The sequence below is a fragment of the Megalobrama amblycephala genome, linkage group LG9 (assembly GCF_018812025.1).
Source record: "Megalobrama amblycephala isolate DHTTF-2021 linkage group LG9, ASM1881202v1, whole genome shotgun sequence".
NCBI classification, from domain to species: Eukaryota; Metazoa; Chordata; class Actinopteri; order Cypriniformes; family Xenocyprididae; genus Megalobrama; species Megalobrama amblycephala.
This window is the reverse complement of record NC_063052.1, coordinates 36,132,290-36,149,904: the sequence shown is the minus strand read 5'-3', so window position 1 is coordinate 36,149,904 and position 17,615 is coordinate 36,132,290. Positions and strand designations below refer to the sequence as shown.

Here is a 17,615-nt window from a genome sequence, read left to right as displayed (position 1 = left end):
CGGATTATGTGAGTATTGTATACTGTTATATTGTTTACATTGATTCTGAATGAGTTTGAGGCTATGCTGCGTGGCTAAAGCTAACATTACACACTGTTGGAGAGATTTATAAAGAATGAAGTTGTGTTTATGAATGTTAAGTGTTTAAAAATGAAAATAGCGACGGCTCTTGTCTCCGTGAATACAGTAAGAAACGATGGTAACTTTAACCACATTTAACAGTACATTAGCAACATGCTAACAAAACATTTAGAAAGACAATTTACAAATATCACTAAAAACATCATGTTATCATGGATCATGTCAGTTATTATTGCTCCATCTGCCATTTTTCGCTGTTGTTCTTGCTTGCTTACCTAGTCTGTTGATTCAGACGTTGATCCAGACGTTTTGCCCTTGTCTAATGCCTTTCATAATGATAATGTTGGGACCGTGGGCTGGCATATGCAAATATTGGGGGCGTACACCCCGACTGTTACGTGACAGTCGGTGTTATGTTGAGATTCGCCTGTTCTTCGGAGGTCTTTTAAACAAATGAGATTTATATAAGAAGGAGGAAACAATGGAGTTTGAGACTCACTGTATGTCATTTCCATGTACTGAACTCTTGTTATTTGACTATGCCAAGATAAATTCAATTTTTCATTCGAGGGCACCTTTAATGTTATGAAGCGACAAGAATATTTTTGTGCGCAAAAACCAAAAAAATAATGACTTTATTCAACAAATTTTTCTCTCCCCTGTCCTCCTACGCTGTTTACGTTGCAGCGCTTCCTGGTTCTACATCCGAACACCGGCTCAGTATTTTCAGTAATTTCGCTGCTTTCTATGGAGGATAAAAAAAACTCTTCTTGATTTCATCAAAAAATATTAATTTGTGTTCTGAAGATGAACGAAGGTCTTATGGGTTTGTAATGACATGAGGGTGAGATATTAATGACAGAAATTTCATTTTTGGGTGAACTAACCCTTTAAAAGAGGAGGAGATGATCAGTTCATACTCGAATTTCATAATAAAATGGACATAATGAGACTTTGTTTCATATCAAAAGTAACAAAGCACAAAGATTATAGCGATTTATTGGATGGGAGGCGTGCTACAATCTTCCGTTCATTCATCAACTGAAAACAGGATAGAATAATCGATTCTTGGGATTTAAGAATCGATATTGGTTTGTAAAAATGAGAATCGATTAAAATCGAGAAATTTATATATTTTTTTTTTACCCAGCTCTATAATTATATCCAAATTTATGGCTGGGCAATAATATAGTTCCATTTTGCAACGAAATAAAAAATAAATAAATAAATCAGACAGTACTATATAGATATATAGTATACTATCAGCTCAGTTTAACGATTTTACCACAAAATCAGCAAAGAAAATGTGAAGTCTACTGACTAGTTCTCAGAAATAAACTCCCATTTCAAAAAGCTTAAGCGTGTCCATCCATTTGCTTACAGTTTATTTTTAACACATATGCATTTTTATTTGATTTAGACCTCTTAAATTTGACTCCACGTTTAAGTCTGCCAAAAAGTGCAATATTACACATACCCTTAACAAGAAAAAACGTCAATCATTAGAGAAGATTAAGATCGACTAGACTAGTTTGACGTCCAGACAACTCAAACACACTAACTCAAGCCACCACACACACTTCAGTCACCCGTTGAGTGTGTGTGACTCACATGACCGCACATACACCGACTTGAAACATTAACACACACACACCGACACTAACATTCCTCATGATTCCTGACAGACGGCATGTTTTATTTTGAGCGCACTTACCGTCCGAAGTCCGAATGACAGAGGAATATCCCAGCACACCCACAGAGCGACTCCTCTCATTGCACAAATGTTTCTTCATTTCCTGTTTCAAACCTTCTAAGCCCAACCCACCCACGCAGACCCGGGCGGCACGAAGGGCCAATCAGAACGCAGGAGGGTTTGTGTTTTGAAGGGGTGTGAGGGAAATCTGCCCAGTCTGCTTCGACCAGTGCTGCCAGATGCATGCCACTGAAACAATTAAACCAAACACACACACTCGCTCACTTCACAACCGCAGGGTTTCAGAGGGAGGAATTAACAGGATCTGACATGATTCTTTCTCAAACGGCCCTCTGAGAGCAAACCTGACCCACAGTGACCCATCAGCACAGAAACAACCCCCAGGACACGGTTTCAATAAATCCACAGACCTGAGTGAAGACACAGAAGAGCCCATTAAAACACTTCCACTGCTACACATGCCACAATAATGGCAGGAAACCCGTCTGAAACGGCTGTCGGACTTTGAGCTTCAGGGGCTGATGGATTACAGATGAATGAGGGGAAAAAGAAAGACAAGATGCATGACGTTCACGTGGAAGGATTAGGACCAGTTTTGAGCAGTGTTTTAGAAATGTGTCAGCATGGTTGACTAGTCATCTGACAACAGACTAGTCAGTTAGTGAGGTTTAACTAGATTTAACTCATCCCAAAATGAAAATTGTCATTATTTACATTATTTTCTCACCATCATGTCATTCCAAACCCGTATGATTTAATCTTCAGTGAGTAAACGATGATTCTTTCCGGTGTTGCATGAACGCAATTGGCTAGCGCCTGTTCTAGGGTATTTGCATAAGGCGATCTGATTGGCTCACGCCCGTGTTGGCGCTGGAAAAGTTGAAAATTTTTCAATTTCTGCCGCAAGCAATGCAACAGAATGCACAATTCAGTTTGGTAACGTATGATGTCACCCATTCAAAGTAAATGAGGAGCATTAATGCAGACGCCCTTTGTGAATGCAGCTTATGTGCATCCACAATGGAGTTACGCCTTCATGACTAGCACAATCACGTTTCTTTTCTAAATCGTTGGCCACAGGAGTGTATAATTAAAGGATTAGTTCACTTCAGAATTAAAATTTCCTGATAATTTACTCACCCCCATGTCATCCAAGATGTTTGAGTTTATGAGGAAAACATTCCAGGATTTTTCTCCATATAGTGGACTTCACTGGGGTTCAACGGGTTGAAGGTCCAAATGTCAGTTTCAGTGCAGCTTCAAAGAGCTCTACATGAACCCAGACGAGGAATAAGAGTCTTATCTAGAGAAACAATCGGTCATTTTCTAAAAAAAAATATTATATACTTTTTAACCACAAATGCTCATCTTGCACTGCTCTGCTCTGCACCACACATTACGTAATCATGTTGGAAAGGTCACGCGTGACGTAGATGGAAGTACCGCGGTAGGGTGCAACCAACTTCAAAATCATCCGACTTCGATGTTTTACTTTCTTTTTTTTTTTTTTGTAAAGGGTGTTTGACTTGATCGCTTTGTAAACACTGGATCAGTACTTTCGCCTACGTCCCACGTGACCTTTCCAATGTGATTACATAATGCGTGGAGTATCGCAGAGCAGTGCAAGACGAGCATTTGTGGTTAAAATGTATATTTTTATATTGGTTAAAAATTATTTTTTTTTTTTTTGAAAATGGCCAATCATTTCACTAGATAAGACTCTTATTTCTCGTCTGGGATCATGTAGAGCTCTTTGAAGCTGCACTGAAACTGACATTTGGACCTTCAACCCGTTGAACCCCAGTGAAGTCCACTATATGGAGAAAAATCCTGGAATGTTTTCCTCAAAAAACTTCATTTCTATTCGACTGAAGAAAGACAGACAAAAATCTTGGATGACATGGGGATGAGTAAATTATCAGGAAATTTTAATTCTGAATTGAACTAATCCTGTAATTTTAAAAGTTAAAGGTGCTAAAGAGGATGTTTTGTTTTATACATTTTTGCAATATTACTTGAAACTGTCTTTACTAACTGATAAAAGACTATTTATTAGGTGCACTGAAAGGAATAATATTAATATACATCATCTGTGCACGAGGTAGGGCATTAAAAACATCAGCCAATCGTTTACGCGATCATCGCGTAAAGGATTGGCCCTCTGGCTTGTCAATCACTGCCGTGACGTTCCTTGTGAGAGACGTGTGCGGCTGCGCGCTCCAGTAACTTTCCACACTCCACAGGCGCCGCATGCAATGTTTTTGTCAGGAGACAGGAGTAACAACTGCAGATTATGAGTTACCTGCGGTGAGTCCGACATAATGAATCCATTAACACGATACAGCGAATGCCAGTGGTAAACACTCGTGTTCCAATACGAGTGTTTACGAGTTTTGGGAGGCGTTCCCTCGAAATGAGCTGTGAAGGAGGGGGGTTGTTCTTACGCATGCGCTCATTTCAAAAACTCACTAACAGTCTTTGGTTTCTCAGTCGACGAAAAGATCCTCTTTAGCACCTTTAATCTTACACTGGTATAAACTAGGCTACTGTACTGTATATGAGCATGAGATGTGGCTTTAGTGATGAGACTTTTGTTTTTGTATTAAGGCTCTCAAAAATTATACAAAAAAATTGGATCAAGTTTTAGATTTATTAGCCAATATAACGTTTTCGACTTTAAAATATAGCAAGTTATCAATATTGGCCAAAATTTTCATATCGGTTTCATCCCTGAATTCTCTTTCAAATAAACACTGTTCTTTTGAACTTTCTATTCACCAAAGAATCCTGAAAAAAATGTATAACAGTTTCCACAAAAATATGAAGCAGCACAACTGTTTTCAACATTGACAATAATCGGAGATGTTTCTTGAGCAGCAAATCAGCATATTAGAATGATTTCTGAAGGATCATGTGACACTAAAGACTGGAGTAATGATGCTGAAAATTCAGCTTTGATCACAGAAATAAATTACATTTTACAATATATTCATATAGAAAAGAATAATTTGAAATTATAATAATATTTCACAATATTGCTGTTTTTCCTGTATTTTTGATCAAATAAATGCAGCCTTGGTGAGCAGAAGAGACTTTCTAAAATGTTACAAAAAAATATCACCAACCCTAAACTTTTAAACAGTATAGTGCATAATTTTAATGAAACATTAAAAAAATATATAAAATATGTTCATGTTATATGGCCAGTAAAAATGGATGAAATCTAATTTATATCAATTAAAAAAAAAATAATAAACCAAACTTCACTAAACTGTTTAGCATCCATATATCATTAATAAACATGTCCCATTGAGTCATATCGAAACTAACTATACACAACTTCCCTTAGACCTAGTCATTCAGACAACTCAACAAGCGGATTTTGAGGAAAAAAAAAAATTAACAAGTTTGTTCCTTTCTCACACTCACACACTCTAACAACTCTGTCTGCTGAGCACACACTGCTATCTTTTCACGGCTTTGTCACGACTCAATCAGAACAGGACATACAGGTGTGCTCAAGGATATCTTGTCAGACAAAAACAAATTCTCCTTCAAAACAGCTTTCAAAAATTTGATGTCATGAACTTCACAGCTGATAAAACCAACTTATGGAAATTGAGTAAAGCCAGTCAAAGAGCTTGAAGCCTGCCATTTTTGCATGCAATATGCACCAGACATTTCTTGAACATTTTCAAATGTCTCACTATCTCAAATGCATTGAACACTATGAAGCAAATAAGCATCAGCATTACCGCCAACACCATGTCGTTGTATCATTACCTAGATGTTGCCAACAAACCCTGTACATCTACGTTTGACAAGTCCTTTTTTTCTTTCTGTGATGCATCAAAGCCATCGTCTGGAATTATCTATTTTAAACTCAAATACATCTTAGCTCTGTCGTTTGATTTGACTGTTTTCTGTGACACCATGCTTTTCATGTGGAGGTGTCGTGATGTTTGTTCAGGTAGGGCTGGTCCACCTTGAACATCAGGAGCAGGATAAAAGTTTATTGATTATTTTTACTGCCATTTAGAAAAGCTTTTATTCTGCTTATACAAAGTACCACACTAATGGACAGCCAACAAAGACAGAAATGGGTTATACTCAGGGCACCGGCGGTAGTCGTGCCACAGCAGAATGGGTTCAGCTAAGCTGCACTTTGAACAAACTAAGACCCGCATAATTACCTTAAAGGAACAGTTCACTCAAAACTGAAAAATGTTTCCAAAAACTACAACTTTGTGTAAATATTTTTTAAAATTAAAATGTTAATTTCATTTAATTCAAATTTGTAAATATTTCACATAGAAAACTCTGAATTTCCCAATAATTACCTAGACTCAGATGGCCCACTATACGTAGTGTGATCTGTGCTGAAAATATTTCAAAACTTCTCATAACAACAATATAAAATGTTATTAAGGTTATGTTTTGTGCAATTGCTTTGGCAAAGTATCTGTCAAACAAGCTAAAATCAAAAGCGCAATATGACTTGGTGCCCTTTACAAATCGCAAAAGACTATGAATTAATTAAAGAAGTATATAGTCTGTTTGCACTGCGTATTTCAAAGCAAAGCGCACACTTTGCTCACACAATCAGCTTGTGATCCGGTGTTTGCCGCGTCTCAGAATGGTTCAGTTCACAGTGAATGAATGCAGTAAACGTGCTGTGAGTTTACCGTGCATTTTTGTGGGCAGATGATTACAGCATTTCACTAGATTTGTGATGTGATGAAGAAATTCAGAAGTATTGTAATTTCACTACTGTAGGTAAATTAAAATACTAATGAAATATTAATTTTAATCTATTTTACAGTGCATGTTTTAAAATATATAGGCTATTACTATCATAGGAATAAAAATTATTATTATTATTTTCTAATTGTTTGGGGGGAGGGGGGTTCAGTCCCCATAGTCTCACAAAATCCTGTGGGAAACAAACTTTTATGATATATAGATATACAGTACTTTGTAGATATGGTTTGGTTTCTAATTCAGAATTAGTTATTCAAATAAAAAAGTGGAACTGAACAACTTTTTTGGTTCTGTCAATTGTTCTCTCATATGCATTCTTCAGCTGATTCTACAAAAGAATAAATGAATAAATTAAATTTGTTTGTTAATAACATAAACCATTAAAAATGTGCTATCTAATATACATTTAAGGGCAATTATCAGATATTAGAAAAACATCAAAATCATTAAAGCCACAAAAAGTAATTAAAAAGTCAGAAAATTGCACCTTTCGCTAGAATTGTTTTAAATGAATGTATTGTTTTTATATAAATCATCAATGAAATTATTATATATATATATTTTTTTTTCATTGAAACCAATGAAATCAAAAGAATTGTTAAATTGAATATCAAAATCTATTTCAGTCAACCACTACACTAGAAAATATTATTTTGCATTCCATGGAATAAAGTAAAATTGTTGAATGCTACATGTTTTTGAATTTTGGTGAACTTTTCCTTTAACTAGGCTAAAACATCATATAACCCGAGAAATAGCTTATCAAAACTGAACTCAAATTGTTCATAGACCGAAAAATTCACAAAAGCCACTAAGGAAGATTTTCTGAAAGCTAAATAATATTCTGATCAACTACACTACAACATGAGTCCCTATATGCCTCAAAAAACCAAATGTTATTCAAATAAAACTACATTTTACTGTCACAAATTAGCTGAACAAAGTGTGATAATACTCATTTGACTCACCCTCGAGACGTTCCTTTTCCTGTATGATATTCAGTTTAACAGATGCACAATATCCACCTTTAGCACAGAAAAATATAATCACACCTTTTATGAAACACTAATGCTGCTGGACTCCAGACGCCATTTAGAAAATTATGCAACTCACACACGACACAGCCGTCTGAGTAATATCAGAACAAGTGTGTCCTGTCAGGAGCATTATGAGACAAGAATGACAATCACGAACAGAAGCCATACAGAACTGAACACCACACCACACCTAATGCATGTGACTGAACGTATGGAATACGTCATGACTTGAGCAATCCTGCAAACACAAACAATGCTCTGCTTCCAGTTTCTATGCATTTAGCTTAAAAGCAGAAACTAATTACAAACAACATCCTCTGAAATTGGGAAACACCATCATACAGGCCTTTATTCCTCACAGTGAGTAGTTTCAGTTCAAGTCAATGACTCTTTTATATGTAGCGCTCTTGACTGTTTGTTTAAATGTTTGTTTTGTTACTGGTGATTAGCAGTTCTTTTACCTATTCAAATAATTAAAAATTTGAATATGATTGCAAACAATAATGTACACAACTAAACGGCTTAAGACATCTCGTAAAGTACTGTCCAAGATTTACTGTTAACTGTTGCACAACCACAATGACACCTTTGTGGTGAATTTAAGAAAAGTAAAGAACAAAAACCTTTATAATATTTGACCAGTAGGTGCTGCTGTCATCAAATTGACACGATATTCTCAAGTAATTGTGCATGCAAATTTTTGTGTCAATATGCAAAAGTGTTACAGAAATACCACCTCACTTCCTGATTGGTGTCTTTGCCAGCAAGTTCATTACATAAACATTGTCAAACACCAAAAACCCAATTTGTGACTTTTGTGAGGACTGATCTGAAGATGATCAGAACCAAATTTGATGACGATTGGATAAGCAGCAAAAAAAAGTTGGCAAAGTGGTTCAAAATAGCAGAAAGATGTAAAACATTATAAAATAATAGTAGTCCATTGGCTTGAATACTAAGGCAGATGAGGCAATGACTATTGCAAAGTAGTGATGTCGCAATAATGGAATTTCCAACTTTGATACGATACCTTGAAAAATATCGATATTCGATACCATTTTCAATACAACAGGGAAAACTGCCATATATAGTGCCATACAGATATTTTTATTATCTTTTGATAACTTGGGTAATTTTGTAAAATAAGAACAAAAAAAACAAATTGCAAATGATAGCACAAATAAATACAATAGAATAAAGAGACAAATGAAAAACACACCTTTAAAAGGCACACTATGTGAATTTTCGCCACTAGAGGTCGCCTATTCAAAACAAGGCATAGCTTGATAACACCGAGATTAAGAGCGGAATGGGACTCAGGCAGAAATCATGTTCATGGATGAGATTATTAACGTTACTGTAGTATAAAGCAGAGCAGGGCCGAGTGATGTTGGAGCTGAACGAGGCCGCTGGAGAGATTGCTAATGAGAGATGATAGCGAAACCCGTCTTGAGAGCAGCAAACTTTTATTATGCCACAGTCGCCGCTTCCGCTTCTTCCAGTCAAGCTTATGTGGGGTAAAGCAGCGCTGTTTTATCATATTAGATACATTTGAGTGTGTTGAAAATGATGTTATAGCATTTGGTCTGCAGCTGCTATGAGACACTTAGATCAATATTAGAATATCATATTAATAAATGCTGGATAGCTTGTGTTGCTAAATGGCATGCAATTAATTATAAAACATATTGTATGATGGAGAAAATGCTGTATTACTGTTACTAAAAATAAAGCTGCATCTGATTATGCTATGTTAGCCACTTGACAAAATAGTGTTTTTCTCTGAATATAAAAAATGATAAAAACATGATACTCGCGGAAAATCAAGAAAATTAGATTTAAACAATAAGACTAAACGTGTTGAGCTATATAACAATAATTAGTTTTCTGTCTATAAATGTATCCAAACAGTTCCCTAATCTAATAAAACATAGTAATATTATCAAATAAAACATAATATATTAAAGCATCTTTGGTGTGTCCATGGTTTCTACAAAATAAAACCGGAAACCGAGGGTAACGCGGGTATCCGTGTCCTGGTTAAAATTGCTTATTTCTCTGGATTTAAATGTTCTTGGAAACATCTGGGATAATATAAGTACACAAGTCAACAAAATATGTAACACTAGTGGGTTTTGGATATTTTAATCCAAAAATCTTACATATTGTGCCTTTAAGTTTTTCAGGTGGGTGTAACTCTAGTTTTCAGCTAAGAAATACTACAAAAATGAAAGTAATCAAATATAGAATAACACTGGACATTGTTACATCTTCATTGTAAAATTTACATACAGATTAATGCTTACAATTAAAGTTACAAAAAAGTTATTCAGTCAAGAGCAGTGAGTGATTTTCTCTTTATCTTTTGTTCGATTAACATGACAGAGCGAAGCAGGTTTATTAGGCTGCTGTCATTATAGGAGATTATGCACTGATCCAATATACTGTTACACAACATGTGTTTTCTCTCAACTATTCAAGTTCCAAAATTGACTATTTACCTGAATACTCTGCAAGATGGCATTTTGACAAAAATTTGTATATTTGACAGATTAATCATGGTAAGCCACTCAATTTAGTATTCACACTCTTTAAGAGGCAGCTTTATGGTGTGAGCATGAAACCTGTAATGAGTAAAATTATGCACAATAACTGCAACCCTGCACCGAAATGCAGGACGTGTAACATTACTCATTACAACATTACTCAACCGGTTGCAAATAAGACGAGTGAGTAACAAGAGACAGGTGTGTGTCAATTCACCGTCGGAGAGAAGAGAGAGCGAGAACGCAAAGTTGGTATTGTTGTATCAAAACTGCAGAAAACGCAAACAGTGACTAGCTTCATCTTAAGATTATCTGACTCAAACTTGAGCCTGATCAGATGAAAGCTCAAAAAAATATGTACGGTGGAAAATGCAATCACAGTGTGCATTTCATTAGAAGAGGAAAAAATAATTATTTCTAGGCCACTTGGTTCAAAAGTTATTAGCTAAGGGTACATGAGAAATTGAGCTGCTGGGAGCACTCGAAGGAAAAGAAAAACTCAATTTTATTAAGGCTGCAGATAAGAAGGCAGCACAAATCTCTCATTTTTCTCAGAGCCGTGAGCATGCTGTCAAATCAGCAATGAGTTATAAACCTCTTATTCTTAATGACAGCTCTGCGTTTGTGCTCTAAAGGGCTGGACCCCGAGGATGCTGGAGACGCTGTCAGTGCCAATTACAAGACACACACTCTAACACATTACAACCACTGACATTTGAATATTTGCACTTCCTGTCTCTTCAGACTGTATCATATTGATTTGAATCACAGATTAATGAACTGCCTGTGGGTCATGCATGTAGACCAGAGAGTGGACGTCCACTAGAACGCTGACAGTAATGAAACTTCCCAGCACAAACAGACCTCGTTCACACATTAATAAGCATCTGTGTGTGCACAGTCTTAATAAAGTGCCATTTAAAGGCCAGACATGCAGGAGCAGACATCACTGCTCAGGGAGGAAAATCCAAACCACAGAGGCTGGAATGATAACAGTGAAACAGAAAAAGTATAACTCCCTTAAGAGCTGAGTTAGTGGAACGGCAGTGATGCATTACTATACTTTTGACTATCGGCATAAAGTCTGTACAAATTTACAGCTTCTTCTGCCCAAGAATAACAGGAAAAGACTTAAACTGTTTGTTTAATACTTTGTACGAGAACTATGTTACAGTAAACAAGTCATTTTGGTATGGTTTTCCAGATTACGTTCTCTCTTCACTACCCCACATGACAGCATGAAACAAGATTTTACTATTTTTTCTTAATTCATTCATTCTCTATCAAAATGTGCTGCAGCAAACACACCAAGCCAGCATTATTATATCCACGCGTGATACATCTGAAGGCACACGTTTTCATCACCCATTGGAAAAGTGCTGTTATGTAACTGAAAAACAAACAGTGACAATATATCCAAGTCTTACCTTGTGATCATCTTTGTGGCAATTAATTTAAAAAAAAGCAATCAATTAATCCAAGGGGGAGCTGCAGTGTTGCACAGCTGTCAAAAGAATTGCTTGCTGTCCATTTTCAAGAAGTACACATTTCCACGTCCTTTTCATGCTTTTCACGACACATATACGGGAATATTGTTCTTTGTGTTGTTTACTGTAATACTTGTTTACACATGGGTTGTGTTACTGCAGACATTCCATTACCCATCATTGCTTGAGAACAGCAACTTAAATAACTCAAAATACATAGCATTTGTTTTTCCTCATGATGACTGTCCCTGCATTCCAAATACTATAATGTTATATAGTTTCAAAATAATAGTTTTTAATTAAATTAATGATTCAAGTAATATTTTGTGTGCTTTATTAGACATTTTTGAAGTAGAAATTAGTTTTGATATTTCAAAGCCCTGTTAATTACAATAACTAGCTGAAAGAAACATTGCTAAAAATGTTGCAAGACTTGACTGGGACCCCAAAGACGTGAGCCATGACTTAAACCCCAAAGACGTGAGCCATGACTTAAACCCCAAAGACGTGAGCCATGACTTGGACCTCAAAGACTTGAGCCTTGACTTGGACCCCAAACACTCGAGCCGTGAATTGCACCCCAAAGACTTGAGCCTTGACTTGGACCCCAAAGACGTGAGCCATGACTTGGACCCCAAAGACGTGAGCCATGACTTGGACCCCAAAGACTCGAACCATGACTTGGACCCCAAAGACTCGAGCTGTGAATTGCACCCCAAAGATGTGAGCCATGACTTGGACCCCAAAGACATGAGCCATGACTTGGACTTCAAAGACTTGAGCCATGACTTGCACCCCAAAGGCTTGAGCCTTGACTTGGAGCCCAAAGGCTTGAGCCTTGACTTGGACCCCAAAGACATGAGCCATGACTTGGACCCCAAAGACTCGAACCATGACTTGGACCCCAAAGACTCGAGCTGTGAATTGCACCCCAAAGACGTGAGCCATGACTTGGACTTCAAAGACTTGAGCCATGACTTGGACTTCAAAGACTTGAGCCATGACTTGGACTTCAAAGACTTGAGCCATGACTTGGACTTCAAAGACTTGAGCCATGACTTGGACTTCAAAGACATGAGCCATGACTTGGACTTCAAAGACATGAGCCATGACTTGGACTTCAAAGACATGAGCCATGACTTGGGCTTCAAAGACATGAGCCATGACTTGGGCTTCAAAGACATGAGCCATGACTTGGGCTTCAAAGACATGAGCCATGACTTGGACTTCAAAGACTTGAGCCATGACTTGCACCCCAAAGGCTTGAGCCTTGACTTGGAGCCCAAAGGCTTGAGCCTTGACTTGGACCCCAAAGACGTGAGCCTTGACTTGGACCCCAAAGACGTGAGCCATGACTTAAACCCCAAAGACGTGAGCCATGACTTGGACCTCAAAGACTTGAACCTTGACTGGGACCCCAAAGACTTGAGCCTTGACTTGGACCCCAAAGACTCGAGCCGTGAATTGCACCCCAAAGACGTGAGCCATGACTTGGACCCCAAAGACATGAGCCATGACTTGGACTTCAAAGACTTGAGCCATTACTTGGACCCCAAAGACTTGAACCTTGACTTGCACCCCAAAGGCTTGAGCCTTGACTTGGACCCCAAAGACATGAGCCTTGACTTGGACCCCAAAGACGTGAGCCATGACTTGGACCTCAAAGACTTGAACCTTGACTTGCACCCCAAAGGCTTGAGCCTTGACTTGCACCCCAAAGGCTTGAGCCTTGACTTGGACCCCAAAGGCTTGAGCATTGACTTGGACCCCAAAGACATGAGCCATGACTTGGACTTCAAAGACTTGAGCCTTGACTTGGACCCCAAAGACGTGAGCCATGACTTGGACCCCAAAGACATGAGCCATAACTTGGACTTCAAAGACTTGAGCCATGACTTGGACTTCAAAGACATGAGCCATGACTTGGACTTCAAAGACATGAGCCATGACTTGGACTTCAAAGACATGAGCCATGACTTGGACTTCAAAGACATGAGCCATGACTTGGACTTCAAAGACATGAGCCATGACTTGGACTTCAAAGACATGAGCCATGACTTGGACTTCAAAGACATGAGCCATGACTTGGGCTTCAAAGACATGAGCCATGACTTGGACTTCAAAGACATGAGCCATGACTTGGACTTCAAAGACTTGAGCCATGACTTGCACCCCAAAGGCTTGAGCCTTGACTTGGAGCCCAAAGGCTTGAGCCTTGACTTGGACCCCAAAGACGTGAGCCTTGACTTGGACCCCAAAGACGTGAGCCATGACTTAAACCCCAAAGACGTGAGCCATGACTTGGACCTCAAAGACTTGAACCTTGACTGGGACCCCAAAGACTTGAGCCTTGACTTGGACCCCAAAGGCTTGAGCATGAGCCATGACTTGGACCCCAAAGACATGAGCCATGACTTGGACTTCAAAGACTTGAGCCTTGACTTGGACCCCAAAGACGACTTGACCCCAAAGACATGAGCCTTGCCCCAAAGACGTGACTTAAACCCCAAAGACGTGAGCCATGACTTGGACCTCAAAGACTTGAACCTTGACTGGGACCCCAAAGACTTGAGCCTTGACTTGGACCCCAAAGGCTTGAGCATTGACTTGGACCCCAAAGACATGAGCCATGACTTGGACTTCAAAGACTTGAGCCTTGACTTGGACCCCAAAGACGTGAGCCATGACTTGGACCCCAAAGACGTGAGCCATGACTTGGACCCCAAAGACGTGAGCCATAACTTGGACTTCAAAGACTTGAGCCATGACTTGGACCCCAAAGACTTGAACTTTGACTTGCACCCCAAAGGCTTGAGCCTTGACTTGGACCCCAAAGACATGAGCCTTGACTTGGACCCCAAAGACGTGAGCCATGACTTGGACCCCAAAGACTTGAACCTTGACTTGGACCCCAAAGGCTTGAGCCTCGACTTGGACCCCAAAGGCTTGAGCCTTGACTTGGACCCCAAAGGCTTGGACCTTGACTTGCACCCCAAAGGCTTGAGCCTTGACTTGCACCCCAAAGGCTTGAGCCTTGACTTGCACCCCAAAGGCTTGAGCCTTGACTTGGACCCCAAAGGCTTGAGCATTGACTTGGACCCCAAAGGCTTGAGCCTTGACTTGGACCCCAAAGGCTTGGACCTTGACTTGGATTGTACCTTTAAGAGACTTGTGAACATGTCTGTTTCAAAGTAGGGCTGGCCAATATAGCTATATACTGTATATAACATTTGCTCAAAAAGTGAAAGGTAAAAGGTATTTTCCATACTGGTTTTGACTAAATTAACAGGAAGAATGATGTTTCATCATTTTAATTTCTATCCACCAATAAAACAATGTATAATTATAGAGTGCCTCAGGGATCACGCATTTTTGTAGGCAAAACCTGGAAGCGAGTTAGCATTTTAGGACTTCCGGTTCCAACGCCGTAAAGTCTATGGGTTTTTGCTAAATCGCCTGAAATAAGGTCTGTGGTTAACAAAGTCTCTAAATACTTTCACGTTTTGATCTATGTCATAAAACACACTAGTTATAACCCACTTGTGATTTTTTTAACTTTTACTGTGTCTTAAAATCGGTGGTTGCTAACAAATTGCTAAAAGGGACTACTTCCTTTGGCGGGGACTTTAGATGTCATCATTAAAAACTGGACATTTCGACAGCATTTCTCATGAAAAAGTGGATAAGTATTCATAACAGCACAGATCATAATCAGCGAGCATGTTTATAAATATAGTTGTTTTCTAACTAAAGTTTGAGGAAGCTTGGTGCTGGTGACGACGTTGATCCGCGACCATGGTGTGCTGTAGTCCGTTTATAGCCTACTGTTAGCCTTTTATATCTGACGACTTTATTTAGGCTTCAAAATCTATAAATGTTGCGTTAACTTGTAAAGATTATCTTAATAGACAAAACGTGTAAGTGTCATAACCCTTTGTTAAACACAGAGCTTATTTTCTGCGATTTTCCAAAAGTCTATGGGAAAAATGCATAGGCTTTCAACCGAGGGAACCCGTGCGCCGCTAACTTCCGGGTTGGCCTACAAAAACACGTCATCCCTGGGGTACTCTATTAGGGATGGGCATTGGTTTCACAAATCAATTTGATTCCAATTCACAAGCTCTTGATTCAATTACATTTAGATTTCTTTAGATTAGGGCTGGGCAGGATATCGAGTCTGTAATCGATATTTTTTTTATATATATAAACGATATAGGATGAGGCAATACTGTTTATCGATATAGGTTAATATTATTAGCGCAAATGAAAAATAAAGGAGGACACAGAGTGAGCTGCTGCAGGGAACGTGCATAATCCAAATTGTCCTAAGCATGAGACATGCTTTATATTAAGGGCTTCAAAATAACTCATAAGATATAGTTAACACAGAGTTTAAAGTGCATTGCCTCATCAGATGCTGTGACAAATTCTTGCGCTGTTTAAAACATTTGAAACGTGGTGTTTTCCTCAGAGCATAACTTACATTTTACACGTATATTCTGCAGCTTTAAATGTTAGAAAGTCTTGCAAATACTTCCATTTTGCTGTCAGGAGTGGACAAGCCTTCTGCAAGCGAATCTCCACTAAACTTCACAGACATCAGTGAACGAGCAAACTCAATTCTGACTAAAATACATTTTGCTAAAATATTTGCTTTTGGACATTAAATGTGCCATATATTTTTATGATAGCAGTAACTGTAAAGTTTCTATTGTAATGGGGTAATCAAATGTAGGCAAATATAATTAATCTCAGATGAGTGAATGTGTTCCTCCTACCAGTTAACATTTAGTCTGTGCTTTTGTTTTATTTTAGGGTGCGTTCACACTTGTAGTTCGGTTCGTTTGGCAAATTGAAAAAAAAAAAAAACATTTAGTCCTGGTCCGATTAGCGTTCAGATTGGCAATTTTATCACCGAACCAAAAGATACCGAACCTAAAGGCATAGGGATACGTTTACAACCTGATTGGTCGGATTTTATGACGTATTGGCTATTTTGAGACGGAACTTACCGAACATCCAAAACAATGCTGTGTGCTGAGGTAAATGCGCTCGTTATGTGTGCGTAGCCTACATACTGTGTGATGGTATTTTGGCCAGCTGGGAACTCGCAAAGAGCTTATATAATGTGTAAAGGGGTCAAAACAGTGGCGGGAATCCCTCCGTCACACACACAAACGATCTGCTGAGACGCGCATCTGATGCCTGTGATGTGCAAATTCGCGACTATGACGAGAAAAAATGATATGCGTGAGGATTCTGTCCTTTTTAGAGTCTCATCTTCCTGTCTTTGTTCCGTGTTGCGTTCATATATCATTCGAACCTCACCAGAGTTCGTTTGGAAGCAGACCCAGACCCATCTTTTCAGCGGTCTCGGTCCGCTTGTTTGGTGCGCACCAGGGTTCGGATGGCAGCGTTCACACATGCTCAAATGAACCGCACTAACAGAGCAATCGAACCAAACATGACAAGTGTGAACGCACCCTATAATTAACAAAGCACAAGGCATATTGCGATTACAAATAATGTTTAGTGATGTTGTGTTCACTCAACTGAAAACAGCATACACTAAAAGATCAATCTTGGGATTTAAAAATCAATATCGGTTCACCAATATTGATTTCTTGTTTTTAATCAATCTTCATTTTGTCAACAGACTGTAGATATCTAGTTTACTTTCTACTAAGTGCCACAAACTCAATATTTCAGCATCTTTAATGCTACTAACCCAGCAAATCCAATAATTCAACAGTGATTTCAAACAGCTCTTGTCATTTCTGGCTACAGTACGCCTCAGACAGTCAATAAACAGACTGTTGCCGGAGCAATCTGAGGCTGAAACTACTGAAACTGTCAGTGAAACCTACGAGCGATAATCAGCTGTTCTCTGCTCACATCTACTCCAGATCATCACAAAACATGCCATAATAACAGCAGAACTCATTTGTACAGCTGTGTTCTTTATGTGCCAGAAGAACACCAGCCACAT

The 17,615-nt window shown here is 38.6% G+C and overlaps 1 protein-coding gene across 5 annotated transcripts in view; it reads right to left on the bottom strand.

The window, feature by feature from the left end:
* Positions 1 to 17,615, bottom strand: part of fam126a (family with sequence similarity 126 member A) — a 52,935-nt gene that overhangs the window by 34,316 nt on the left and 1,004 nt on the right. Inside the window, exon 1 of one of the 5 annotated variants that reach the window (XM_048203620.1) lies at positions 7,525 to 7,804. The exons of 3 other annotated variants lie outside the window; for them this stretch is intronic. The gene's annotated coding sequence lies outside the window, so the exon portion shown is untranslated. Of the gene's footprint in view, positions 1 to 1,795; positions 2,789 to 7,524; positions 7,805 to 17,615 lie in introns of those variants that run through there. One more of the 5 variants, XM_048203618.1, reaches the window with a different exon arrangement.